General features: G+C 31.5%; 1 protein-coding gene across 4 annotated transcripts in view; it reads left to right on the top strand.

Moving 5' to 3' along the window:
- Positions 1-3,830: 3,830 nt before the first annotated feature.
- LOC123275370 (homeobox protein prospero) overlaps positions 3,831-24,522 on the top strand; it is a 111,890-nt gene continuing 91,198 nt past the window's right edge. Inside the window, exons 1-2 of one of the 4 annotated variants that reach the window (XM_044743448.1) lie at positions 3,831-4,174; positions 15,220-15,278. The gene's annotated coding sequence lies outside the window, so the exon portion shown is untranslated. Of the gene's footprint in view, positions 4,175-4,321; positions 4,436-7,880; positions 8,347-15,219; positions 15,279-24,522 lie in introns of those variants that run through there. The other 3 variants (XM_044743453.1, XM_044743450.1, XM_044743449.1) reach the window with 3 other exon arrangements.

Below are 24,522 nucleotides of genomic sequence, written 5' to 3'. Positions count from 1 at the left end.
CAATCAGTAATTGAAATTTTAATCTCTACAATATACATATAAATAACTAACTTTATTATTCGAGATTTTAATACTAATAACTGCTTGATTCTTGATATTAGTCAGAATATGAAAAACCGGCCACTTTTAAATCATCAATTAAAATCCGGATGCAGAAATAACATAAAATATTTTCCATCAACAATGGATTATAAAGCCAATAAATGTCGTCTAGGAAAAGGCATTTATCGTACTTGATAGACGAGAAGGCCAGAAGGGCTCTGGAGAGTTACCACCGAGTAGGTCGATCTATGGAAGTTGGATGCTCGCAAATCAAGCTTGCTCACTAGCGCATCACATTTACCGGCACTTTGAACTAAAAATATTCGAATCTGTTTATTTTACTTATACTTTTAAGTATATTGAAAAATTTCTGAAAGCATTATTTATGAGGTTATCTGCATAACAACAACCCATTAAAAAAATGTTTTTTTGATCGACATAATGTATGGAATTGATGTTTACAAATGTGAAGTACAAACACTATACCTATGATTTTCTCACGTCAACGAAGTCGAAATATCATTGAATTTCATTGAACATAATTATGAGTAAATAAATGTAACCACACCAGATCTAAACGAGTTAATAAATTCATAAAAGAGTACAATGTAAAATAGTGAAAGCTAGTTGAAACAAAAAAAAATCGAGAAGAACGATAATGTAAAAAAACCACAACGAAACACAAAACTCTGAACATGGCGTGAATAAAAACAAAAAAAAAAGAATTGAAAATAGAAGTGTTGGGGGAATTAAAAAATGGGAATAAAATAGTAAAGCGTAACCTCCAGGGGTTTATAGTTCGATAGCATGCGAGGGGAAAGCGGAGCTCATATAGAATGAAATCGACAGGGCGTCCACCTATCGGTCGTATGCTGTGCGACCTGCTCGTTCGTACGTCCATCGTGTGCGTATCATGTGTGTGTGTGTGTGTAGACTGGATACGATACACGTTTGCCAGATTCACACAACAAATTGTGTGTTACGCGTGTTGGTGGGATGCGAAAGCATGTACTGTCAACATAACTAAACAAGCAACAAGTGACCTTAAAATCGGTGAAAAAATGCAAGTGTTGATCAAGCATTAAGGTATTTTGGTATTGGTAAAGGTATTTGTGTTCTATGATGCACAAACAAAAACATTAACTCATTGTTTTCTCCTGGTAAATAGTATTTTATCAATTAAAGTCGTAGATTATGCCCCGCCGTAATTTAATATTCAGATCAACGCATTATCGAATTCGATATAAAATAAAGAAATTTGTATTCTTCACTCAAAAAAATAATAAATATTGGCCAGGCAAGAATTTTTTTGCGTAAGAATTTATTGTGATGAATCATTTAATTTATTAAATTATTGACAATAGAACATTAATATCTACCTTCATTGCAGTAGATAAACAAAAGAAACAGCTTTATTTGAATTGAGTAAAAATTATTCCAATCCATTTGACCAATTATTCAGAGAAAATATTAACTTAATATATATATATATATATATATATATATATATATATATATATATATATATATATATATATATATATATATATATATATTATTTTGTGTGGCATTCCATAAACCTAATACCAAGAGACAATACTTCTCTTTTAGTTAATATATCATTTTCATTCACATTACATGAACTGCATGTTACTAGACTGATCAATAATGCATGAAATCGAGTTATCTTTTATCATAAGTTTTTTATGTCGAGAAAATTTTCTCTATAGAAGTATTTTATTCTCAATCGATGATAATTTGATAAGTACAATATTTCTTTGGGTTGTTAAGAAATGTTAAAAATTTATTTAAAAAACATGTTGAATAGAAGATATTATTAAGTAATTTAAAATAAAGGTCTCATGTGAAAAATTAAAATGATAGATTTTGCAGAATTGTATGATTGTATTGACCACCGAGTCTGACATTTCTTTAACCACGATTGAGAATGGATTAAAGAGCAACAAGTGACTTTAAAAAGTGCGGGAAAAAAATACCGACGGCTGATCGAGAGTCTCATGCCATACTACCGACAATCATGAGTGGGATGGTGTGATTGGGTAAGCTGACTGGGGTTGAAGCAAACGTATCGGGTGGAACCAGGAGAGGAAGCCGGATGAGACCGACTAGTGGAACGGGTATAAAAAATGAATGAGACGATGAGACAAGGACCGAACAGCTAAAAATCCACAAGTTATATTCCATTATATTCACAAATAACTTATTGTCCTTAATTTAATAGAATTGTTATACTAATACATTCTTAAATAACCAATCATTATATTAAAAACTTTGAATTATTTTATAATTCGTTGAATTTTTATGAGAAGCGTTTATATTTTTTTGTAGCAAAATTTTTAATTCGGTGGTAAAAATTATTTCATTTTTAGAATAAGATTGATAATGTTTCTAGATCGAGTATAGTACAAATTTTAGCCACCTAAGCAGGAGCTCACCACCGTCCAGTAACCCTTTTACAACTACAACTAACTTCCAACCCCTTAGCGCACATAGATAGTCCCCACTTAGACCGGGGTAATTTTTCTTTGAGGTACCAATACTACTTTACACACAACCTTTACCAACACATCCGTGGCGTAGGATCGTCTCTTCCACTCATCGTACACCAATATATTTTGACTCTTAGTAGTAGTGGGCTTTGTTTAGGAACCAGAAAGGGTGACCTATCCTTTCTCTCCGTCTTTCGTGTATGATCAAAAATACTCGACATTTAATCACAAAGTTACTTACCATTAGAATCGTAATTCTTCTTCTTAAACAAAAAAAAAAAAAAAAGGAAAAAAAAAGACTCAATAATTAATCAAACTGTTTGAATGTAATGCCCTTTAATACTATGACCCATTTCAAAATCTATTCTTATCGCCCTCATTTATAAACTAATAAAGTTTAGTGTTAATTGAAGGTTATTTTTATAGGTTACTAATTTATCAAGAACGAAAATAACTTTAATGATCAATCTAGAAAATTAAATGCAGCAGAAAAAAAATCGGGTAATTATGTAATCTCTGAAGAATGTAATGCTGAAAAGTAAATTTTGTTTTATTTTAGCATATATGTATGTCTGTATATCAGCTGGTGCTTAGGCAAACTCACCGATATGTTCAGACATAAACTACTACACGTTGAAGCGGTAAAGGTATTCTTGTCGTAGGATTGGTAGAAACATATATGTACATGTCAGCAGATCCTTGTTCGAGGAAGTAGAGGGAACAGTAGCGTGGTTTTCATCATAACTTCTCTCTTACTCTCATATCATCCAAGCATCAAGACTCTCCAGTTGAAAAGCACTGACCGCCTCTCTTATGCTCTTTGAAAGGTATTTAGTGTCTTTGTCTTGAGCAGAGGATCCGCAGCAGCTCGTATCTTCTTCTACTCATTCTCGGCGAAATTCGAGAAACCAACTTCTAATATCTCGCTCTAATGCACTGAAGCACCTGGTTTGAGTGTCTTTATTGCTCCTATAAGGTATCCCCACCTGTAAAGAGTCGAAGCTGACCAACCACCACCTCCCCACTTCCAAGCGAACTTGGTCGCAAGCTTTAAGCGCTTATTTTTTGTCTCTCTTCCACCCGTTTATTGCTCTACAGTAGCCAGAGTTCTCTCAACTTGGTTTTCGCTTCTCAAACCTCTCCTCATGCTCTCTCATCCTTTTCATATCTCCAGCAACTTGCGAGCTTGCAACAGTAGACTCAAGGGGCGCCACTGTACGGGCCAAAGGGCCATCGGCTACTGACTGGCGCGTGGTCTGACTACAACATCTGTGATCACCTCCGCCTACGCGACTGGCCGCCAGTTCACCCGCAAGCCCGCAAGTTCGCGTGACACGACACGCTCCCGTGAAACGACGCACGAGGCTCAAACGAGCCTCTTAAGCGTCTTACATCCAATAATTGTGTGAACAATACGCATATTTACATTTCATGGACTAACTCATTAATTATCATCGGATAACCATCTTTAATAATAAATAAATAAATAAATAAAAAACAACTATAAGTTTACTATGTGTTTGTTTATTTTTTTTTTATAATAAGTTGCCTCTACGAAAGCTCCAAGGACTCAATTCTTTTGATTTCATCTTAAGTGATGAAGATAATCCCGTTACATGAAGGTGAGTAATTCGGGATTAAAATTACTTAAATTTCATTTATTTTCATCTTTATTTTTTTCACTTTATAGAAAAAGATAAGTTTTAAATTGAGTTATTGATGATGAAAAAAAAAATCAAAAGTTTAAAGTTTATTACAAATTGTCCGACTGAAATGATATGAAAAATTTTTACAGTGACGGTTAAGTTGTGAAAATTTGTGTAAGGTGATTGTGATGACTCTCATGGATAAAACGTCGCTACAACTAGATGTTTCAAGAAATTGTGAGTTTATTCATTGGAATTGATTGTAACAGGTGTTGTGACAATTTTGGAAATAGTGATTTAAATATTTAAATACGTAGTGAGTACATTGAAAAGTACAGCATAATGTTTTTATGTATTATACACAAAAATTTATAATGTTACATTACGGAAACAAAAACAAATGATATGTGACTTGTGGTGAGCGACAATTGTTGACAAAAACTCATTGTTATTATTTTAAATCAGTTGTCATTAATCAATTAATCATTGATAATCGTATTTTGACTGGAACTCAATTATTATTGAAGAAAATTCAATTTAATACAGTTTTTCTTGATTCGCCGAAAAAATTAATATTAATTTAAATCCAAATTCCAATAAAATTTATTTCTAATTCAAATAATGATGAAAATTTTTAATTTGAAATTGAAAAAAAAATTTAATTTTCAATTTTAATATCAACAGTTATAACGCTGGATTGAGTCGATTATTTTAAATCACACTTATAATATTGTGAAAGTTTAACAGTTACAACGGACAGAAGAAGATATAGACGTACTAGTCAGACCCGAGTAAGCCAACAATCACCCGACGGCGACCGATTAGAATAGAACTCGTTAATTATTGAGTCAGTTAAATAATTTCTTTTGTAAAATAATATGTGGTTTAATTATCTTTGTGAAGTATGGATTCAAAATTTCATAGCACACAATAGAAATATTTTTCTACATATTTTATAAAAGTTTAAAACTCATTATTATAAATAATTTTTTTAGGATTTTCAATACAAGTTTAACTGAAAAAGAAATGAATTAATGAACTATTTTAATAACGATTTTTCTATGCATATGCGTCTATGCTTCAATGAATACTGAAAAGTTAAGTAGTAAAATTATAACTGAACATTGAATTGTTTGAACTACATCAGTATAAAACTTAGTGAATAAAAAATACATAAAAACAGTTTGCTGTTCTTGTCAAGTTAGTGACTACTATATATTTATTTACAATGCATAGTAAATTTATGATCACCTGACAAATTTAGCCGGTATTAAACAATAATAATCACTGAAAGTTGATCGATAAATAAACGTAAATAACTTATAACGAGTTTAATCAAATAACTAATAATTGAAAGTGTTAACTAATACTTAATTGCTTATATCAAAAGTGAATCATTCGACTTTTATTAGAAATCCAAAATAAGGATTAGAATTTAAATAACCTATTTTATTCTCTAGTAAATCAGTTTGAAATTATCCAATTGTTCCGAATTAGATATAATCTGTAGCAGAGTTAATATTGTTGGTTTATTTTTATTGTTATCACCGCCTCTGAGATTGAGATATCAATACGTACTCCAATCATCAATCGACTTTTTTATTCTCTATAAAAGTTAGAGGTGATATTGCTTGAAATACAAGACGAGTTTTGTTACTAACAGTATTTATAGTCAACTTAAGAATTATTGGAGGATAACTATTCAACAACAAAATCAAAATATTTCTCTTAGCTGACCTTCGTTAAAAAGGTTATTTTAGCATTATTTATTATCGGAATATCGAGATACTTAAAAGTATCAAAAAAGTATTTCAAAAAATTTTTATTTTTTTTACTTTGACAGTTCCTAATTACGAAAAAGGAAGTTTATTGGACTCGTTTATTGTTAAATTATCATTAATGATTGCAAATTTATTGTTATTTCAATATCTTTATACTCAATGGATGATCTAAAGATGTAATTCCCAAGGGTCACATAACGTTATCTTGAACAGATAAACTTTTGCGAGACAAGATCGGAGATCAGATAAATTCATCTTAATTTACGTAAGAAGTACAGTCAGAAGATTAACTTTTAAAGTCCGATGATAACCATTATACCATATAAATGCTTCTATAATAACATACGTATTTACATGTACGTTTTTATTTTTTATCAGATTTATAGTTCATGTAGTAAAAAATTTTTTATTTTAAATGAGCCTTTTCTCACATACTTAGATTCTAATTCTGAATTTGTATGAGACCAGTAATTGACAATCGAACATTTTTCATTATTAATTAAGTAAAGTAGTTAATAACTAGCACGACCATTTTTTACCATTTTAATTGAGAACTCTTTTTTAAAAACAAGAAAAATTTTTCAAAAAATTTTCAAATAATGAAAATGATCACTTCAATTGTAAAAAATTTTTAAAACCAGATGGTCAATTTTTTAATGTTATTTTAGAAAACTATTTTCTCAGTATGAAATTTTGTCAGTATAAAATTATCTACAATTTGTGTTATTAATAGTGGGATACTTAATAAAAAATTTTTTTTTCTGATACATTAATTCCAAAAATGTTAAAAAATTAGCTATACATGACTAACTATTTTCATACACAAAAAAAAATCAATTCTTGAGTGAAAAAAAAAATTTTATTTGAGAAAAGATTTATTGAGATAATAATTGAATTGGGCAAAATCAAATTTTCTTACGATGAAAAAAAATTAACTTGGATATATGTCATTTGATTAATTTTCTTCATTCAAGTAAACTTTTTTTTCTTTGTAGCTTTAAACGCAAAAAAAAAATATAAAAAGTCCAAAATTTAATGTACATTCTAATTTGCATAGTAGTTGAGAATACATGATAATCAAAAGACACAAAATGAATATTATTTACTGAAAAAAAATCACGAGGGTAGATATCTTGGGAGATTCTTTTGTAACTGTCATACATGAATAAGTAATACATGGAAACGTGAAACGATAAAAACGCGGGTGATACTTGGAGCTGTTATGATACATCGAGCAGTAATTGAAAAAAAGAGAATCAGGATCACAAAAATTAACTTTAAAAAAAAGTAAAAACAGGTTTGAAGGTTGCTCCGGAAAAAATAGTGAATCGGTGCTGACGGAAGGGATAGTTCTAAAAAGAAAGGAGTAAAATATGTGAGAGAAAGAAAGAAGGAGAAAAAAATCAAGAGCGTGAGAGAGAGAAAGAGAAAAAGAGTAAAAGAACGAAGGATTCAGTGAATTGCAAACAATAAGGGATGTACTTGGAGTATCGGTGGGGATGAAAAACAAGTCGGGAGAGAGTGGGTTAACTGTAAAACCCGATTGTACGGGTTTTCATCTTAAGACGAGGAAAAAGAACGGTCAGAGGAGAAGGTGTCGCAGAAGAAGGGGTGATTGCACTAAAGTATAGAAAGAGAGGCTAAGAGACGGTAGTTGCTCCTAGCGGATAAGTCTGAGGGGTAGCATGCTGCGCCGGTAGCGTTGGTAGTGGACGCGAGAGGTGAGAGGGTGCCTGGAGAGGCGAGCTGCTCCTCGGAGGCTGGAGGGGTTAAGAACTACCCTCGAAATGAGAGTGCGTTTGCGCTGGTGCGATGGAGGTGGCATCGTGCTAAGGGTTGTTTCGCGGCCGACAGGGGATTTCGGAGGTGGGGGCGTCCCCGACTGCAGGGTTAGGGTGGTCTTTAGGTCTGTCAGTAGCAAAGCGGCCGCCTCATCATAAGGAGCTGCTGGCTGACCAGCTAGGCCGGAATCACTTAAGACGCGTTCCTTGTAATATAACCACCGCTACACGCGCCTTCCCCCCACCCTCCTCGGCCCCAATCCCCGCATCACACATGCACGCGTACTTCTATTCAGGTACAACACACATGAGCACACCAGTGGCATCTCAGTCAATACGAACTTTATGGACACCAGACAGTGCATTCTTGGACTTATGAGTACACGTGTGGATGTGTGTGTGTGTATGTGTGCATGTGTGGAAAATATTAAATAATAAAACAATTCTATCATCACAACATTGTTTGTTACAACTAACTATATTTCGCTACAATAATTCATTAAAGTGGTACTATTGCTAACTATTTTAATTAGAAATCTCTCGGCATATCCAAGGATTATTTACTTTTATTGTGCATAACATTAAGGTGAGAAGCAAGATTATTTGTGGAATACGGCTGAATGCATCAGTGTTTTATATTTTTAATTCAAATACAAGTATGAATGAGGATTTCATATCATTTCATTTTATTTTATTTTATTTTATTCTTAAATTATTCAATAGGGTGTTTATTTAATTCAATGCGTGGTGTTCGTGATCAACAAGGATCTACTGCGGTAACAAGTTATGGGGTGCTTGTTAATACATATCGGAATCACGCGCGTGCTCAAGGTCAAACGGAAATCACTTGTCATGAAGCCACATGACCGAGTTTTAGATTGTCGTTAGAATTAACCGTCGCTACTAAGTAGTAGATGCTTAAAAGACATACTATTAGTCCAAGGAAGTTGTCTTTATGTCTTTAGCTCCATTAACTGTTTATTAGCTAAGTCTAGTGACTGTTATTGTATTATCATCCATTAAATAACACAAAGTGGTTTTTTCTAAATGCACAAAATATTATAATTATTATTTATTATTATAAGTTTATTGTGAGTCAGTATGTAAGTAAATTAATAAGCCAGCTAGTGATGAAGAAAAATTAAACGGTTTAATCATACCACCCAGATTGTTTATTACATGTACACTGCTCAACACAACACATGTTTGTACAAATATGCATACATACATATATACATGCTTATTCATGTATACACAATGGTAGTAATTCGATTTTCTACCCTCATTATTCTTTGCTAATGTCAATATACAGTTCACATCGTAAATTATTATACATGTTTTATTTTTATTTTCAGTTCATTTATATACTTGATATAATTTTTTATGAAAATACAATTCTATTTATGTTTTTTGTGTTTTATTTTTATCATTTAACCCTTATTCCTTTTTTTTTTTAAACCTTAAGTTATATAAATACATAACAACTAGTACGATTTCCGTGATACTACAATTCATTTGTCACAAATTTGTTTGTAGCTATATACGATATGAGATAGTGGGTATTTGAATAGTTATTCAAGAGAATAGGTGGTAATTACGAGTGTCAAAAACGTAAAATTTCATCGAAGTATTTAATTTCATTATTTTTTAGCATTGTTATTTGGGAATAAAGATTTATTTTGAGAATTTTTTAAAATATTATGATCACTCACATCACATTTAATATCATTTTCTATACTGTGCAATCTATAGATTATTTGCAATTTTTAATTAATTTCTAATATTAAATAATTAATCTACCAGTCTGAAAGAATTTAAATTGCAAATATATATGTTTACATATTTTTTTGACATAACTTGTTGAAGTCTAGTTTTCTTAAATGATAAAATCAAAGTTACCACCGACTCAATAGTAAATTTAAGTATACGTTCTCTTCTTGCCTTAAAACTAAGTCAGAAAAACCTTTAACCTTAAAACCAGTATTCAGTGCAGCTGCTTCTGCTTGATGGATTTTTATTTATTTTTTTAACCCTTCTTTAATTATCAAATTCAATAGTTATCAACATCTGCTTTTAATAAGATACAGTAGTCGATAGCAATGTTATACTACTTAAATAGAAATATTTACTTTAATTATAGTTTATTATTCTAAATGAGCAGTTTAGAAACATATCTTCCAAGTCAACTTATAAATTTTTTAACTAATAAATTTGTTAAGAAAATTATTTACAGAACTTTAAAAGAATTGTTAATCAGTTTCTTTGTTATAGTTATGGTTGTTTGTCCGGTTTCACTGTTCATGTTTGTATATAAACCAGATCAGCCGATAACGTGAAATCAATAGCCAGATTAAATTGTTGAACAATAGTTTAACTTTATCTTTTTCACCAGTTTAGTGCCATTTTATTTTAAAAATAAATTGTTAAATGATTGTTCAATTTCATTTAATACATGGATAAATGATATAATGTACAGTTATTGCTGTCTCTAAAACTTGTCAATTTATAGTCGAAATTAAAAAATTCATATTTTAATAAAAAATATTTTTCAATATCAATCAGAAGAGCACAAAACTAAAACGCATTTTATTTGGAATGAAAATTAAATAAATATATACCCATGATTTTTCTATATAAAGGGCTTCAATCAATTAAGTGAAATTAAGGTTTAATCTCATTATTTTATCAATACAATTAGTCTTATTTTAAATCTCATTATTTTAATAACATAAATGAATTTAATTATAAAGAAACTTTATCAAGTTATCACTTTTATGATTGAAATTCTTGACTTACAAGAAAATGATGGCAAAGAAATTAAAAAATTATCTGAAAAAGTAGAAATTAACTTTTAAACTATGTCAAGATTAATTTGTATTGTAGAGATGATACGAAATTATAGATTGGATTAGAAGCTTAAATCTATACATTAGTTTCGTACAAATAAGTTTTAAGGATTTAAGGCTCGTGATGGAATTTCATGATTACGAATTTCTACTGTCTACTCCCCGGAGAGATAAAGGAAGTAGTAGGGATTTTAAAGTTATCATCTTTTATCTTCAATTTAACATCGAGGGTGACAGATTGTATTTTCCAATCTAAAATTATTCTTTTATTGTTTACATTTACGTTCAAAATTTACTTAATAATAATAATTGAGCAAAAAGAAAGCTATTTTGATGAATTGAAAAAAAATTTAGTTGATTTAGATAGAACAACTAGTTAATTTAATGTCTAGATAAGTAATTATTGTTTGTCATGTAAGAATTACATAAAAAAGTACATTCGTCATCCTTTATCGATAGATGAATAATTAAGCCTTAATAAACACGTATAACTACACGCACACTTTTAGGCTTTCTTCCAAATGACTTTAAATTCTCATTTTGTCCAAGGGGTAAATTCGTATAAGCCATTTGAGTCGTTATATTTTGGCAAGCATACAGAGTGAAAATCACAGACGTTCCCAAATGGTATAGCAGTTATGTCAGGGATTTCTCAAGTTGAGAATGTCCGACGTCTTAACCGACGGCTTACGAACGCGAATGAGAAAGTTTAGACTATGCAATCGTTGGTAGAGACTTCATATATAAGCTTCTCATGGGCTTGAAATACTTCCGGAACTCATTCGAAATGAATCTTTTGTAATTAACCCACTCGTTTGAATATTTAATTTCGGTCGTTAAAAAATTATTTTATGCAATTATATTTTTTATTATTTGTATTTTTTTTTCATAATTGTAGTAACAAGGTAAAAGTCAAAAACCGAACCAGCTTTATTCAGATTTATTAACATAAAAAAAAAATTAATTAAATTCATCGGTATCCGAGTTAAATTAATAATGACTTAAATCTTATTTTAAATGGGAGTTAAAGTGAGAATATAATTACTTTATGCAAAAATTCCTATAAATACAGAAATCATACTAACATTTGTATAGCAAATTCGAAAAATTAACGCATTTATATCTGATTGACATTATCTTTGATTTTTTTTTTTTAATAATTAAATTAACTTTAGTTGAGGCTTATTGATTTATTCACTGTTATCTGTATAAGTAAGTTGACAAAAAAGAAAAAAAATCATCGATAAACGTAATCGAAAAATGTATTTTAAGAAAAAATTCAACATCATATATATGTTCGCAAAATTTCGTGCAGTGAATCCAAATTGAAAAGTAATTCCAAAGAGATCTTATAAGCATTAAGACGAACTCGAAGGAAAAAATTTTAGGTGAATTAAGACACTCGAACTCAGAATAATTCAAGTTCTTCGGTATAAGCATAAAGAAAAAAAAGCTCTAACTGAGGGGGTTATGTGAAATATAGGATAATTTCAATAGAGATGATTGCTAAAGTCGGAAAAAATTTGGTGGTTTATTTTTGGAAAAAACAATTATCATTGTTATTATTATAAGTAATCGTACAATGATGAAGAGAAATAAATCGAAATAAAGGCTCTGTTAGTATAGCAAGTGAGTGGGAATAGTATAAGTAGTGCGTTCCTGAGACCACTTAGCTCCTAACCATCTTAATTATAAAATGAATAGGCTCGCATGGCAATTGCAATATTAACGTAACGCGAAACGTAACGCTAGGGTCTTGAGTACGTATCAAGTTTTATAGTTACAATGTCATTATCATAATGAAGCTGCTGACATACAGCAAATAACAGCAATAAAAAACATTATTAAACGAAAAAATAAAAATTCTAGACAAATAGGCGTCAAGGACATCGCAGAATAATTTAGCATCAGTCATGAATAGTAAAAAACGATAAAAAGTAGAAAAATAATAATAAAGGAAAAAAGCATAAAAAATACAGAGGGTACATTTTCTTAAGAGAAGCTAATAAAATAGGACTATACGTTAAAAAAAGCAGGAAAGAATTTCTGGGAAAAGAAAAGCGCGTCTCCGGGCAAACGTAACGACTCAGGTTGCGCGTGAACGCTTCGTTAGGGGGATACAAAAAAAGCAAAGAACGGTGAAGATGAAATGAAAGGAGAAAGAGATTTGTCCAAGAGATTGTATAGTATATACTGCTTTACTGGCAAAGAGAAGGTAATAGAGAAAATAAAAGAAAGGAAAAAGAAAGAAGAGAGATGAACTGACGGAGAAAGGAAGAAAGAGAGTGAGTAAGGTGCCCCATGCTGGAGTGTAGATGCATACTAATTACGAGGGTTATTGTTTCGTCCGTTGTGTAAAGACGTGCTAATTACATCACGAGAAAAAACTTTTAAAACCGCGACCTCTCACCTTCAGGGTAAATAAAACACCCATGCGTCTCTTGTTTTTTCCTTTTCCTTTCTTTTTTTTTATTTTTTTAAGGGTAGCCTTTAACAAAATTGAAACTCTTCGTCATTCTTTACAGTGACATGTGCCCTTTTCTTTTCCCACTGCTTTTTAATATCTCGCTTCGTAGGTATCCAATGAGTCAAGTGAACCCATACAGGAAAATACGACGGGCCAGATATGGGCCACGCTTGGCGCAATGCTGTTTATCTCTGGCCCATGCTTGTCAACCCGCTTTGGCCCAGCCTTGGTAGAAGTCTGGAGTGATAACAGGGTGCCAAGCTTGGTTGCCAAGACTGGCCCAAGTTTGTTAACCAAGACTGGCCCAAGTTTGTTAACCAAGACTGGCCCAAGTTTTTAAGCCAAAGCAAGCCCAGGCTTATTTACCACTATAGAATTTACTAAAAGAAGTAGATTATAAAATATATTTAGAATCTAATTGTTTAATATTAAACCAAATTAGTATTAAGAACCCAATTTTGAATAAATTAAATTCTCTGAAATAAAATAGTTGTTCTACGAAACGGTTAAATTATTTTGTATAAAATGAGTAGTTTTTTGTTGAAATGATAAAAAAGGAAATTTTTAATTGTCATTGATTTATTTTAATTTTGATGTAGAGCTAACGCAAGTTTAGACGACTTAACTCTTAATTTAGACTTAACTTTCGCTTGCCAGACTGATAACTAACCCCTATGCCGTACGACCGATAAATTGATATATATCTTATCATTCATATGAACTAAATCTATATGGTGACGGAGTGTGACGGTTTATTATTTATATAATTTATGTTATTTAATATTGTGTTTTGATGAAAATTATCTATTTTTTACAAATGTTTAGTAATTAAAAAAAGCAAAAGTCAAGTTCTTATATTACTTTAGACTTTGTAAATCATTCTGTACATTTTTAATATCATATTATAAATTTTAATGTTTCAAATTATTAATATTAAAAATTCTACTGTAAATTATTATATTTTAATTTTTTTAAGACCATATCAATTTTGACGATACGCAATTGTTTTGTTTAAAAAATAAATTTTCAATTTCAGCATTTGCTATCAAATATTCGTTAAGCAATAAATATTTACTGTTCCAAATTCTGTTACTTAATGATTAATTAAGTTTGGATTTTCTATTAAATGACCAAAGTTAGGTTGCTCAATTCTGGCTCAAGTCTGGGTTTCCATTCGAAAGCCAAGGCTAGGCTTCCCAGTCTTGGCTAACGCTCGGGTGATCATTGCGTCGGCCAAAGATAGGTTTCCCAGTCCTGGCCCAAGTCTGGGTCGCCATATCACAATGTCACATGAATATAAAGACTTAAAAACCCAAGTTAAGGTGTCTCTAGGTTTGGCCAAAACTGGGTTATTCAGTCGAGGCCCATATTAGGGTTACTATTCAACATCCGAGGTTAGGTTGTACAATCTTGGCCCAAGTTAGGGTTACCATCCAACGGCCAAGGCTAGGTCATTCAGTCTTGGCCCATGTTAGGGTTACTATTCAACAGCCGAGGTTACGTCACACAAACTTGGCCCAAGTTAGGGTGACTGTAGGCTTGGCCAAGGCTAGGTTATCCAGTCTTGGCCCATGTTAGGGTTACCATCCAACGGCCGAGGTTAGGTTACGCAAACTTGGCCCAAGTTAGGGTGACGCTAGGCTTGGCCAAGGCTAGGTTATCCAGTCTTGCCCCATGTTAGGGTTACCATCCAACGGCCAAGGTTAGGTTACTCAAACTTGGCCTAAGTTAGGGTGACGCTAGGCTTGGCCAAGGCTAGGTTATTCAGTCTTGGCCCAAACCTGGGTAATCATTGGAATGACCACGGCTGATTGCCCAGTTATGGCCCGGGCATGGGACAATATAGGTTTGCCAAGATGGGCTTCCCAATAATGTCCCAAGCATGGCCCCGTCATTCAACTCTGGGGCTTCCTGTGTGGGAAGCCACAATTATTCTATATTTTTACTTGATAATAATTATCTACTTATCGCGTGATTTATATAAAAAACAATTATTTAATTTTTATACGAAAATTGATTTTTTATTCATAATTAAATTTAGTGAATAATTGATATCGATACTTATAATGATAAATGTATTTATATTTATTTTGTTTTTGATGAAGTTACTGTATTGACATGTTGGTAAATATTTTTGATGTTTCAGATTGACGAATGACGCCCTAACGGAGCACCGGCTGGTACGCGGGTACCGGGTCGAAAGAGGTAAGTTTAAATATAGATTGTTCCAGACGAGACTTATTTTTTATAGCAGTATTAAATAGATTGATATTTAGATAAGGTTAATCGTTGCATACGTCTATCAATTTTTTATCTGTCGGAGAAAGAGTAGCGGGAAAAGAAGGAGTCGTTCCGTAACTACCGGTGGACCTTGTCCTGGATGATTCCGCGATTTGACACTAGATAGCACTGCGCTGAAAGAAATAAAGATACAGAGTATTCACCCCAAAGCTAAAGTCACAACGGTCACAACCCAATTGCATCACTTAATATACTTAGTACCAAATTGAATTATGCAGTGAAAGACGACTGGAAATCAATAAATTTTTCATCTTTTAGTTATAAAGAAGGAATATGAATTTTATGAAATCGAATATTGAGGAGTAAAAAAAAAAAGAAAGAGAAACAAAATAATCTTATGCTTTTTATAAAAATATAAAATACATTATTAATTACCTTAAACGTTTATTAAGGCAATTTAAAGTGTATTTAAATTCTTGATAAGTATGAAAGAATTATCTCGGAAAATACTTGTAGAGCAAAAGGAGATCGAGTTATAACGATAAAGATTGTTTTGTATCCAAGATATTCGTTTGATTCTGTTTTGCTTCAAGAGTTATTTCAAAAGCGAGAAGCTATGAGAGCTATGAGATTCCGGAAATATGAGAAACAAAAGAATCTTTAAAGTTTGAAATGGATTTTCGCTTTCATTATACTTTAACTCAAGTATAGGCACAATATTTTAGTGTATATACTTGTACTTCTTGCGTGTAACAGTTGTCTCTTATCTTTTTATTTAAACATCCGAGAACATGTCCATGTCCACAAAATATTCGTATACATTTTTATAACCACATCTGGAGAAGACAAGTGCATTAAAATCTCGGGCGTTAGTTCAAGCGTCAAACGACAGGAGTCGGGGTAAAGTCGCAGAAGGTATCCACAAAGGAATGCAAAGTAAGAACCTGCCCCTTCTCGTACCGCTTTCTCTTCCTCCTTTTACGACAACATATTATACTCACCCGCAGGTTACAATGTACTAACATACAAGATACTTTCTTTTCTTTTTTTGTCAGTCTTCGTTTCTCACATTCTGTTTTTTACATTTTTTTATTCTTTTATTCATTCGTAATTGTTTTCTCATCCCTACATCGTCAGATAGTAGTATTCAAGGCAGGGTTGAGACGACAAGTGAGACATCATAAAAATTCTCCGGCGTTTTTTTATTATCCGGAAAAAATACTGATGAATTTTGTCTGTTGATATAAGATATCAAGTCAAATAATTTTATTAATAAAATAGCCAATAATGTTTTAAAAATTATCAAGTAATTTGTTATTTTTTACGATACAAATTATGTGTAGTAAAGTTTTTTAAACCTTCAAAGTGGTATAATTCAAATATTTTTGAGTGATTTTCAAATAAGAATATTAATGAATTTTATTGATGTAAAAAGTGAAAGAATAACGAGAAAAAGTTTTACTATTTTGAAAAATGTTTGAAAGTCTTGAAGCCCCTGAAAATTGTTGAATCAAACTGATTTTTGGAATGGGTTTTAAAAACGAGTTGAACAAAACATATTTTCATCGGAGACTACATGCGACGATTAAAATTGTTTTGGGAAATAACAAACTTCAAATCAAAAGTTACAATTAATCTATTAATTACTGTAAAAAGTATCATATTATTTTAACTTTGTTATAAACAATTTGAAATTTTCATGTAATTTCGTGTATAGACTCAACTCTGTGACTTGGGAGTTCTATAAAAAGAAGTATTAATCTGATAATATCCACCCTTCCGTCCGAGATTTCATTTACTCACTATTTCATAAAGTTTCCGGTGAAAAATAAGTACTCCGGATACTAACAAAAGTACTACAGTCTCTTGTAATTGTATAATATGTAAACATGAATAACAATAAGAGTATAATTAAGTAATGTGTACATATATATGTGCTTATTGAAAGTGCGAGGCCACGGATCCGTAACGAAATAATGTATAGATCAAAGACACGAACGATGGTAACAATGTTGATGACGGTTCTGTATAATAACTACCACAGTTATAAGGATGATCGTCAATGTTCTCCCGGAGTGATCGAGAATTCCTCATTCGAAGCATGCATAGGTATGGACAAACCGGATCTTCGGTATTACGAGTTGCTCACAATGATTGGATTCTCTTCGATTGTCACTCACTGACTGATTCACGAATAAAGAATCACTATTACCTGAGAGATTCATTTAACTACAGGATGTCTCCTCCTATGCATTTAAATTAATACTGAAAACGGGTATTCGTGATAATTATGCAGGTATATCACGCGAGGTCGAGAGAAGAATGTTATCTTTTTATACTTTTGAGATATATTTATTTTTAGCTATTTGCTCATATCCTTTACAAGTTTTTCCTCATTATTATTACACTTGGACGTAAACGTATCTCAGAAAAAATTTACAACTAATAATTACCCTAGTTAGCTAATATAGTAGAAAGGAAAAAACTAATATGCCTGAAAATGATTATTTACTTTGAATTTAATTTGATACAATTAAATATGTCCGATGACTGAGAGTGAATAAGCTCAAGGTTAATGATAATCACTATTGACTTATGTAAACCAGCATATTCTTCATATTTAAGCACAAGACGCTAATCAATAAAATATGCAATCATTGAAAATGTACATATATGTATATACAGATGATTTTCCGACTGTAAATATCTGAAAATATAATGAATCCGCGTAGAACATCAACCATCAATCAATCAATCAAATAAATAGGGTCCATGTTATTCAGAAAAACCAAAAACATTTTTCGTGGCTGAATTTGTCTCAAGTTTATAGTATTAATTTTTTGCAAGCTCTATTTAAATTAATTGATTGATTCGACAACCTGCAACATAAATATACTAGTCAAATGTATACAATATTTATTAGGGTGCTTCATTTGAGACGACTATTTTTTTTTTCTCACTCCATTGACGAAATATTATTCTTTACATAGAAAAAAAAATTCTCACCAAAGGATAGTATATAATATAATATATATATATAATATAATATAATATATATATAATATAATATAATATATATAGTATATAATATAATAGAAATTCTTAATTTCAATTTTAAGTACTCGCTGGATGAATTTGAAGTTTTCTCATTTAATTAACCCGTTAAAATCATTTTTTTTTGCTTAAATTATCTATAGCATAGCGACATTTCATGACATTCATTTGACCATGGGCGGAAGTTGTAGAGGGATCCTTCCTCTTTAAAAGCTCTGACAGCTTGTTTCCAATTTATGAGCTATCTCGCCAGTAAAAAATTGTATATTCGATTTTTGCTTAAAAGTCGTGGTTTTTTGATTTTTTCTCCTAAACTATTGATCTGACACCAAAATTGCAAAGGACATTTTTTGTAAAGAATTTAATTTTCTACAAGATAGATTGATAGCTGAACCCTTTAAATGAAATTCCTCTGAGATAAATTTAATTAATCACAAGAAAACAATAAATGACACTATTTTATCGTAATTTTTATACTTTTTAATAAAAAAAATTATAACATTGTATATTTTTATAATCAACCATTTTGATATCGTTATAATGCCTAAATTTTTAAAATTTTGAATCTTCATACAAATATTCTCATAAATATAGTTGTTACATAAAAATATCCAAAATATATAGTCATACATAACTCCAGCTCACAAAAAAAAAAAAGTGGCATGTACTTTGGACCGGACCTACCTATTGAAATGAATGTTGACCCACTGAATCCGAATTTCAAGTCCGTTTGACCCGGTCACCCTCCAATTTTGAGCATAATGCAAAAAACCCCAAAAAATTGCAAAAAACTGCAGTCACAGCAATGAAAAAATTCTTCTGGACCCGGATCAAGTATGATTTTTATGTATCTCAATTTACTGAAACTAAATCTGAACGTTAAGTAGCCTGGTGAGCCGACCAAATTTGCAAAACGAAAAACCCAAAAAAATTGCAATAAGTCATGAAAAATTGAAGTTATCGAGATAAAAATTTTTTTCGATTCAGATTGAGTATGATTTTCATGTATTTTGTTCCACTGAGTTTGAATCTGAAGTTTTCTTGCGCCGTTAACGTTTTAAAATTAAAAAAAACCTCAAAAAACCAAAAAAATCGGGAAAATTGCAGCTATAAATATGAGAAAAAATCTATAAAACATGATTAAATACTGTTCTTGTATTTTTTCGCGCATAAAATACAAATTAAGAATCTAAAAATATAAAAAATTTTTAAATCTATAAAAAATGACGTATAACTAGAATAAAGAGAACGAGTTTCTCGAATTTTAAACTGTTCTTCATTGGTATCGAACTCTTTTGTTCTCAAATGATCTACGCAGTAAATTTTTCTTCCGTTTGTTATTATCTCTTGTATTTCATGCGTAAAAAAATACAAGAAAAGTATTTAATCATGTTTTATAGATTGTTTTTTCATATTTGTAACTGCAATTTTCCTGATTTTTTTGGTTTTTTGAGATTTTTTTAATTTTAAAACTTTAACGTGGCACTGGGCTAATTAACGTTCAAATTTAGATTCAGTAAATTGAAATACACAAGAATCATACTTGATCCGGGTCCAGAAGAATTTTTTCATTGCTGTGACTGCAGTTTTTTACAATTTTTTGGGGTTTTTTTGCATTATGCTCAAAATTGGAGGGTGACCGGGTCAAACGGAAAAACAGTAGGTCAATATTCATTTCAATAGGTAGTTCCGGTCCAAAGCACTTTTTTTTGTGAGCTGGAGTTATGTATGACTATATATTTTGGATATATTTTATGTAACAACTATATTTATTAGAATATTTGTAAGATGATTTAAAATTTTAAAAATTTAGGCATTATAACGATATCAAAATGGTTGATTATAAAAATATACAATGTTATAATTTTTAACTTCCCGCTAAGAAAATTGAAAATTTTCAAAAATCGGGAAGTTATTGGTTTTACCCCGTTTTTCGAAAATCGAGTTCTCATCAGATCTAGACGTTTTGAGGTCCTAGAAAACTTCCCTGAATGTTTTCGCGATGATGTCCGTATGTCTGCCTGTATGTGTGTTTGTGTGTGTGTGTGTGTGTGTGTGTGTGTGTGTGTGTGTGTGTGTGTGTGTGTGTGTGTGTGTGTGTGTGTGTGGCCGTATGTAAACTTCTCATACTTTTTGAACGGTTTGACCGATTTCATCGCGGTTGGCGCCATTCGAAAGGGCTCGACTTGACTTAGATTTTAAATACCATTTGGACCGATTCGAATCAGTAGATTTTGAGAAATCTCAAAAAAACTACAAAAAAAATTTTTTTGAAATGTCGTTTTTTTTGGAATTACTTTTAAATGGCTTTACCGATCTATTCCAAAATCTCATAAGCTCTTAAGATAAAAAACCACGTCAGATCAATAGTTTAGGAGAAAAAATCAAAAAACCACGACTTTTGAGCAAAAATCAAATATACAATTTTTTACTGGCGAGATAGATCATAAATTGGAAATAAGCTGTCTGAGCTTTTAAAGAGGAAGGATCCCTCTACAACTTCCGCCCATGGTCAAATGAATATCATGAAATGTCGCTATGCTATAGATAATTTAAGCAAAAAAAATGATTTTAACGGGTTAATTAAATGAGAAAACTTCAAATTCATCCAGCGAGTACTTAAAATTGAAATTAAGAACTATCCTTTGGTGAGAATTTTTTTTTCTATGTAAAGAACAATATTTCGCCAATGGAGTGAGAAAAAAAAAATTAGGAAAACGGTTGACCCTGAAGGCCATCCCTGCAACTTCCCGCTAATTCCATATTTAGGCGCTTAAAATTGCACCAATGACGTTTTTGAGCTCTTCGAGCTCAAAAATACAATTTATGGGTTATTTCGAGCTCTCCGAGCTCAAAGATATTACTTTTCTATGCTTTAAAGCTCTTCGAGCTCAAAAGTCTGATAGAGATTTGATAAGACACTATTTTTTGAATTTTTAAACCGCAATAACTTTTGAATGAATAAACCGATTTTTACGCGGTTAGAAGCATTCGACGCAGTTTTTCAAGCCTCACAAAGAATTTCAAATTTTGAATTGATCGCGCTAGGAATGTTGGAGTTATTCCGAAAAAACACTTTTTTCGGTTTTCTTTCGTTCACGATATCTCTCGAATGAATCAACCGATTTTGACCGGACTGGTGGCGATCGACGTGGTTTTTTGAGGTTAAGAGCTGATTAGTTCTTGGAATTGAACCTTTAAGCCGTTTAAAAGTTATTCTAAAAAAACCACATTTAAAAAAAATTTTTTTTTCAGTTTTTTTAAGATTTCTCAAAATCTATCAATCTGAATCGGTCCAAATAGTTTTCAAAATCTAAGTTTGGTCAAGCCCTTTCGAATGGCACCAACCGCGATGAAATCGGTCGAGTCGCTCAAAAGTTATAAGCGGTTCACATACTTTCACACACACACACACACACACACACACACACACACACACACACACACACACACACACACACACACACACACACACACACACACACACACACACACATACATACAGACACCGTGACAACCTCGCGGGGATAGTCAGGGAAGCTTCCTGTGACCTTCAAACGTCGAGATCTGATGAAAACGCGATTTTTGCAAAACGGGGTGAAAACAATAACTTCCCGATTTTTGAAAATCTTCGATTTTCTTAGCGGGAAGTTAAAAATAGTGTCTCAAATGAAGCACCCTAATATTTATATCTTGACATAATAAATAGAGTACACTCAGTTTTATCAAATATAGAAGTTTTTTGTATTTGTACGAACGATATATCACTGAAATTCTTTCAAAGAATTCTTTTCGAAATTATACAAAGAAGTTTGATTTGAAAACGACAATATCTGATAAGTTATACTTTTAAATTTTTTTTTGTAATTTTTACTTTTCTAGGTGAACAAAAAAATAAACGTAAAATCATTTTCATGCTAAAAGTGGTAAAAATTATGGTTAGAATTATAAAAAGTAACAACTTTACGCACTAATAATTATTCGAATGTTTGATCATTTATGAAAAATTAAACTTAAAATTTTCGATTAGTTGAGAATGTTTTTTTTTTTTTTTTTTTTTTTTTAATATTCAATTATATTGAAATTTCGATTCTTAAGAACTATTTGTCAAGATCACTGTAAATACTCGCAGACAGATAGGTCTATTAGCTTTTTTTCTAAAGACAAAAACTGTCCACTTTATGGCCTTGAAACATTTATTGGTCTTAAATTACATCCTATTTTGATGACTCCAGATCTAAAAATTATAAGTCTTAATACAAGTGACATTAGTTTCAAATTGTCTTAGTTTATGACTTGTCATTCTTTGATTCTTTATTTCTACTATTCTAGGATCAAACATATTTTTCGGATCACGAAGCAAAAATGCCAAAAATTTAAATACTTTGTGCTTTTTTTTTCTTTAACAAAGCTTCATTCTAAATTTCATCAGCTGGCAACTTTTTAATGCCTTTTAGTAATACACAGCAAAGAATATGACCAGTATGCAATTATTTACCACGAAAAATTATTCGAATAAATATTTAGATGTCGAGAATAAGATCTTGAAAGTATAGATATATAAACATGTAAAAAGTATATATTTTTTCTACATGCTTTTTTTCGCAAGTCAAATGAAAAAAAAAAAATAAAAAAAAAAAAGATAACAAACAACAAAAAATTGTACGGCTCGATAAGTCTATTGTTATTATAGAAGGATAAGTTGTCTCATTCTGTTTTTTTTTCTTTTTTAGTTTTTGAAAATATTCAGTATCATTTGTAAGTATAACTCTACTGTCGATCTTCTTGTTGTCTCATACTTCTATAATAAGTGTACTACTGAAAGCGAAGGCATATGCCGTGGAGACTTGTTAGATATGACATATCTCATTGAACGATTTCCGGTTCCTGTTCAAGACGAGTGTGCTTGCAAAGATAAGTTATTATCTTTCAACAGCCTCCGTTTTTTTTTCTAGACAGCAAAACCTTTCCTTTGTTTCTACAAGTACCACTAAGTAATCTAATAAATTGAAATTATATATTATTTCTTTTTTAATTATTATTTTTACTACAAAATTGAAGATTTTTTTATTTTTCAAACAAATCAAGTAAAGTAAATATTAGCTTATATTTAACTGATAAGAAGCAAGATTATTTCGAAAAATAACTTGAAGCTAGGATCGAACCTGGATCTTTCAATAACATGTTCTACCACTTGATCTACCGAACTTCACATTATTAACATTAATAGAGAATTAAATTCAATTTTAACGTGAAATGTTTGTCTATAATGATTTTCTTATATGGTATTTATAAAAAATATTATATTGATGAGATTGTAGAAAAGATGTTTAGTAAAAAGTATCTTATTTAACTGACAAGGGGTTCCTTTACCTGAAGAGATCATTCACTGGCGTGACCAGTCGTCGTCTGACAATTCATAGTATAAAACAATATTGATTAGTTTTTCAATATGGGTGGATTATGGGGTGGTCGTTTGAGGGCGGTAGGACGGTTCACGATGCATTGTGCCTACCGCGTCCGGTCAAACTTTTCATCGTCCCTCGGTGCGCATTCGCCCCTTCATCCAGTACCTCGCGCCTGCTCCGCGTATCTCACTCTTCTTCTCTTGTATACATTTTTCTTGCTATCCTTGTCATTCTCATCTATCGTTGTAGACTCTTCGCTCCCTCAGCGCATTCTCAGTCGATAATTATTGCAGTCCGTCTCCATTTCCATTGCGTCTTTCTTCTCCATGACGACGTCAAGCTTTTGAAAGCTCTCTTGACTTCTGCACAGAGTTACGAGGGAGACAGAGAGATGTATAAGTGTATGCATAACCATTGGCATTTGTGGCAACCGTATAGGGATACAACATTCAGATATTGAGAAACTCAATGGTACTGGTATTTGTGGGTGTAAGTTTGTGTATATCGTAAAATTACGATTGATGTGAGAAAGAAGAGTACGAGTAAGAGAGAATAGAGAAATGCATAACACAACACGCTGCCCCGATCAATCTATACGCGTCTTGTGTAACCGAGAAGCTTCATTATTGAAGTCAGTTCACGGAAGTGGACAGTCTGAAGTAGAGAATAGCTCATAGCACCAGAAAGAGACAGAGTGATGAGAAAAGCAAGACACTAGAGTGTAGAGTGTAGTATGGTCACTTTGA

The sequence above is a fragment of the Cotesia glomerata genome, linkage group LG1 (assembly GCF_020080835.1).
Source record: "Cotesia glomerata isolate CgM1 linkage group LG1, MPM_Cglom_v2.3, whole genome shotgun sequence".
NCBI classification, from domain to species: domain Eukaryota; kingdom Metazoa; phylum Arthropoda; class Insecta; order Hymenoptera; family Braconidae; genus Cotesia; species Cotesia glomerata.
This window is presented reverse-complemented; position numbering and strand designations above follow the sequence as displayed.